Source organism: Sitophilus oryzae, unplaced genomic scaffold, assembly GCF_002938485.1.
Source record: "Sitophilus oryzae breed Bouriz unplaced genomic scaffold, Soryzae_2.0 scaffold_1297_pilon_pilon, whole genome shotgun sequence".
NCBI lineage: Eukaryota > Metazoa > Arthropoda > Insecta > Coleoptera > Curculionidae > Sitophilus > Sitophilus oryzae.
Genome location: NW_022145945.1, coordinates 5,738,041 through 5,744,040, shown reverse-complemented (window position 1 = coordinate 5,744,040; position 6,000 = coordinate 5,738,041). Strand labels below are relative to the sequence as shown.

General features: G+C 29.4%; 1 protein-coding gene across 1 annotated transcript in view; it reads left to right on the top strand.

The window, feature by feature from the left end:
- Positions 1–722: 722 nt before the first annotated feature.
- Positions 723–6,000, top strand: part of LOC115874444 (synaptotagmin-12) — a 53,468-nt gene continuing 48,190 nt past the window's right edge. The window contains exon 1 of the mRNA XM_030889605.1: positions 723–929. The gene's annotated coding sequence lies outside the window, so the exon portion shown is untranslated. The remainder of the gene's footprint in view (positions 930–6,000) is intronic.

The window sequence follows — 6,000 nt, the reverse complement described above, 5'->3', positions numbered from 1 at the left end:
TATTAATTTCGGGAGACGATAATGCAATTTTATCGTCGTGTATAAAACAATATTTTTTTCCATAGCGAGTTACGTGTTAAAAAATATTCAGAAATTATTATTTCATGGAATTTATTATGAGTAGAAAAAATATTGTGCTGGGTTGGCGTTGGTTTCTATGTAATTTGGCAAATAAATAAAGCTGTCTCTTTAGTTGTCAGTTTTGAGTCAATATTTTTTAATTCTCTTTCGTGTCGATTGCTGATTGAATTGGAATCAGAAATGGCTCAAAACGAAATAAGTAAATTACCTACAGATATTCAGGCTAAACGTCATATCCAAACTACTTCCATTTAAATCTCGAACAACTTATGGAAAGGAATACAAAAATTTTCAAAAATGGAAGCAATTAAAAAACGTGCGTGAAGAAATAAAGTTTTTAACCTATCCTCGCTGTTAAAGTATTATTTAATCTACTCTTGCAGTTAAAGTACTATTTTATCTACTATTTTTGATAGATATAAGGTAATTTTAACAGTTCTTATGGAAAAAAGTAAAAGAATACAAAAGGACTGCTGGCTTATAGCAGATTTCATATTGACGTCTGATCTCGGGTCGAAGCCTTAGACATTTTCGGCCTTGGCCAAGGTCCTCCCCTCGTTTTACTTTTGCTCTCCTTGGGTATAGAAGCATCCCGCAATGTGACGTCTGCCACAACACACACTTGCACTCACACACTCATTTAAGCATTTACTTAGAAAAATCGCTTTTTAAACGCACGTCAATCCCAGCTTCAATATGATTATTTACAAAAAGAATATGGACGTTTGAAGCTTCGGTGAACAATCGCCGTATTGGTTGCTGACTTTTAAAATGACGATTGTTTACAATGGTAATAATATTTACAATAAAACAATAGCGCATTATTTGATGTAACTACATTTATATAGGTAAGTAAGTTAATTATAATATTATAAAATATATTTTTTATTTCGTAATTTTGGTTAGAATTCAATAGATTTTTCTGATCTTTAAAACATTGCTTTTGTCAATGTTGATAAGCATTAATTAGAATAAATTAATTTTATATAGGTTAAAAAAGGAAAATAGTAAATATTTTTTATATTTACAAAACGTATTGGTCAAAATTTTAATTAACTTTATTAATAGTTTTATTTAATTAGGTCATATTAATATTATTATTCTTTTTTAATTTCGATTTACAAATTGATGAATATGACAGTATTACTGCATTTCATTACGTCACTAATCGTAAATATAATAGCTGTAACATAATTATTAGCGATATATGAACCCTTTTAGAATGCCCTGATAAGCATACAGGATTTCTTCACACATCTCGTTCGATGTTATTTTTTAGAATTAAATTTAGATAGAAATCAGAATGTGCATGCATCCTCTTTAAAATATATTATATTTCTTGCTACTTCCGATTTAACAGGAAATGGCTACCTATTCGTATAAAAAATATTTTTAGAATTTTAAATAGAACTCTAATTCTTGTAGTATAAAATAGATAGATTTTATTTAAAATAAGCAAACCACAAAATAGCATTTTACTAAAAGGACAATACTAACATGCAAATATCTCGAAATATATTACATTTAAGCATAGATAACACTCAGATAGCTATTTAATATATGAACACTCAGATACAAAAAAAAACGCAACCGAACATTAAGTTTAAAGTGTTTTCATGATTTTTTAGCAAACTGTATATCGTCTGTGAAATGTGATAAACTGCTAAACTCTATTATTCCTAATTTTACAGGAGAGCAAAAAAACGGTACAAAAAAATATGTATACATGTAGGAAGAATTTTCATGCATTAATATGATAAAGAAATAAGCATTTTATTTGCTGGGGAACAATAAAACTCAATATTTCATGTTACTTAATTTTTAAATAGAGACACAATACACATGCAGAAATAAGACATAAAATTATATTTCTGAAGATAGCAACCTTTATATTTTGAAAATGGAATTGAATATTACCCAAACAGATTTAGAAATAATCAATTAAATTTAAAAAATATGATATTCGTAACTATATACATATTTATCATATCGTCGCACGGTGGGGTATTAGCATGAAAAAGGTGAGCGAAATTCGAAAAAGCAAATGTGTTTAAGATTTCACAAAAAAAGATAAATGATAAGTTAAATCATCTCTGCCATGAATGGCGGGTGTGTTTAGTTGCATTCATTTGTTTTTTTTCTCGAAACGTCAAAGTTGTTACTTCTCACAGATAAGAGGTAAATGGCTAAATTTTATGTTTAAAATTATAAATCGTTGTTGTTCTTGTGCTCTTTTTATCGTTTTGATTGAAAATGGCTCAGCAAGCTGCAGGTATGTATTCTACAAAAACGTATTATTTATTTTGATATTCTCTATACTAACGATATTATTTGCAACTAAAAGTTAGGCGTTCAGAAAATTTGATTAAATTTGTGACATTTTTATTATACTTAGAGATTTAGTTGCGCATTTCGAAGAATTCAGCATATTGTCTATATTCGTTTTACTTAGTAAACATTGGGCTTTCATACAGTAAAATAAAATACTGCGACTTTTTGCGATTTTGCTGATAAAATGAGAAAAACATTCTTGGTTTCCTCTAATTTGCCAATCAGTGATATACTAATGCGAGGTGTAAACCGCGATGGCATTGTTGTGTACAAAGCGATCGCATTAGTGCCATTAGCAGTATAGCACAATTTGGCATTAGTAGCGGCTTTAGTGGTATGGGCATTGCTCGCGGATCAGCGTAGCATTAGTAGTAGTAGTTGCGATATTACTACTGGCACTGACCGTGGAAACACTGGAACAGTGATTTTTCTTTCTTTTTTTAGAATCGACGAATTATCCTTTATTTTGTTCATATTATTTCCTCTTTAATTGAAAATAGCAATAATTTATATAAGGTCTACATAAAAAAATTTCGATCAACTATCAGTGTCAAATACCCCACTGTGCGTCGGTCTAGAACCAAAACATACAAGTCCAAAAACGAATAAATTTTTAATGCATTTTTAAAGAACTGAACTTTTGGACTTAATGAATATGAAAATAATTTAAAAATTTAACTTATAATTCTTTCACTTGTAGAATCCTTCCATGCTTACCCTATTTTTTTACAACGGTAGTAGTCCGAGCTTGGAAAACAGTGCGGTCATTATAGAATGAAAACAGCGCGATTTTATTAAATTTTTATTACTTTTCTCCTTATTTTTTTAATTTTTATAAAGATTATGTATCATTTACATGGATAAACGTTGAAAAAAATAAAACTGATTAGGTATTATGGAAATTCTTGTACAAGTAAGGCATGGCCGATGAATTGCTCGTATATAGAGAATTTCGTTTTTTCCCTTACCCTTTACGGATACCCCGTATTTACAGAACGGAGCGACGCAGGGTCGGGCTGGCCATATTATATACTACATATATATATAACTATTAGGGGGGCTCCAGCCTTCGCGGGCCCCCTTTATAGTACATTATTTATTCTTAACAATATTTCCTTTTGCATTGCATTGGTTTACCTTGCATTAGGGTAGTTTCCCGATTTCTATACAGAGTGAGTCTTAAATAAGTGCAGATATTTTCAGGGCTAGTAAAACTCGATAAAAGAAACATAATATTTTCTCTTTACCGTTTTTTTTAATAAATCCAAAACAACCGGGTTATTTCACTTTTAAAATTTCCAATTTTTTGCTAAAATTTTGAGAACCAGTCGATTTTCTTTCTTGTAAATTTAATCTACTACCAATGTTGCCATATTACAAACAAAGTATGTTTTTAAACTAAAAATTAAAAAAAAATTCAAAAATTTTATTAAAAAAATTCCAAATATTCAAAAAAAAAATTCGCCCAAAAAAAATCATAATCGTGTTTCTTGGGTCGAAATATACTACCCCTAAAAATATTTGCACTTATTTAAGACTCACCCTGTATATAATAGGGAAAAATTGACCAAAACCTAAGGCGAAAAAATACGCAAAAAAATCCACACGGGCCCCTCCTTACATTGCCACCCGGGCCCCTTTGGCCTAGTGCGACTCTGGATCGTTGTACTAAAGAAACATACGAGTAAGAATCCGTGTATTTACTTTAGCGTGATCGTAACGGAAATTAGGGAGATAGCAGCATTTCGGTGTTTATTTCACATCTCTGGGAGTTAGCAGATATTATTGAGTTAAAATAGCAATTTTTTTTAATGGGAAAAAATGCATTTGCTTTCCCTACTTATAGAGTATTTTTTTCTCTTTCTAATCATATAAAAAAAATATTAACATAAAAAATGGAATTAGCAGGTTATCACGTTTCACTGACGATATAAATCTGTCAACTTTAATTTATAAACTCAGTTTTTTATAAACTTTAGTATTTGGCTTATTATACAGGGTTAATCGAAGGGTTGTTTTTTAACTTAATTTTAAAACACCCTTTGCAATAATTTCGTGAGTAACTTTTCGTAAAACATTATTTTTCAGTCAGAACCATATATCTACTGAATATTTTGTTTTTTGACTCATGTCAACACATGCTTTTGTTTAATTTTTAAGAACGAAGTGAACTTGCCAGCAACAATTTGCAATTTTTTCAACTATCATTACTTCATGATGTTATTTTCGAATATCACGATGTAGTTTGGTGACTATTGTCGTAATGTCATATTGACACTGATTAGAACACTATATTAAAATTTAAAAAACCTTAAAACGTAACGATACAGGCTTGGTTTTAGTAAGTATTAGTAACACTAACAGAACTAAGGATATTAAAAAAACTGTAATAACACTGTAAGTGTACAAACACCAAAAAACTTGTAAAAAATACTCTAATAATTTATATTGCCTCCTTCTGCTGTTAAAACTGTCTGTAGACGTCCATTCATACCGTTAATGACGCTACAAATATATTGCCTTATGTTTTTCTATTATTAGTATTTTAATAAAGCACGCTTTTAGATGTTTCAAAAAACTTTTAATAAGAGTAACTTTAACTCTACATATATGTTTCGGCTTGTTAGGCCTTTTTCAAGAGTTTTTTAAGAACTAATCGTCTAACTACACTGTAACTTTATATATATTTGCTATGGGGGTGGGTTCAGAGAGTTTACAATAGGGGTAATAAAAAATGTGTTTAGAAATCCTTGTTGGTCGTTAACATTATTTTCGTTTTTAACAGATTTTAGTATTTCTAACTGTTCAATGTAATTTAAGCGTCTACCTTTTGTTTCTCTGTGTAGTAACTTAATTGAGTTTTCATTAATTTTGTGATTATTTACTATACAATGAGTTGCAAGACCAGAACTATGCTGGAGATTATAATATACTTTACATGTTCTTTAATCCTTATATCTAAATTTCTACCTGTTTGGCCTATGTACACGGCATCACAGTATTGCAATCCACCCTATATACACCCGACTTATTTTTGACATTAGTTTTGTCTTTATTATTTAATAAAATTTGACCTAAATTTCTTTTATTTACGTTAATAGTTTTACATCCTATTTTATTGAGATTATTTGATATTTTGTTAGTTAAATTAGGAATGTAGTTTAAAGGTTGATAATTGTTATTGTCTTTAGAATTAGCGGATTAAAAATTTTTCATTAATATTTTGTTTTGTTTTTTCTTTAGCATATTATCAATAAGGGAACACTTATATCCATTGTTGATGGCGATCTGTTTAATAATATTTAACTCTTTTTTAAAATTCTCTGGGCTCAGTGGAAACATTACTAATCTATGAATTAAACTATGAAAGGGTGACATTTTGATTTGCCAGGATTGGTGTGATTGACTATGTATTACAGTGTCTGTGGTAGTGGGTTTCCTGTAAATATCAAATTGTAATCTATTAGACTGTTTTATAATTGTAACATCAAGAAAATTGATGGTATTAATACCTTTTTCATAGTAAATTGTATTCTCGGGTTAATTGAATTTAATAATGTTAAAAAACTGTTTAAATTTCTCTCGGTG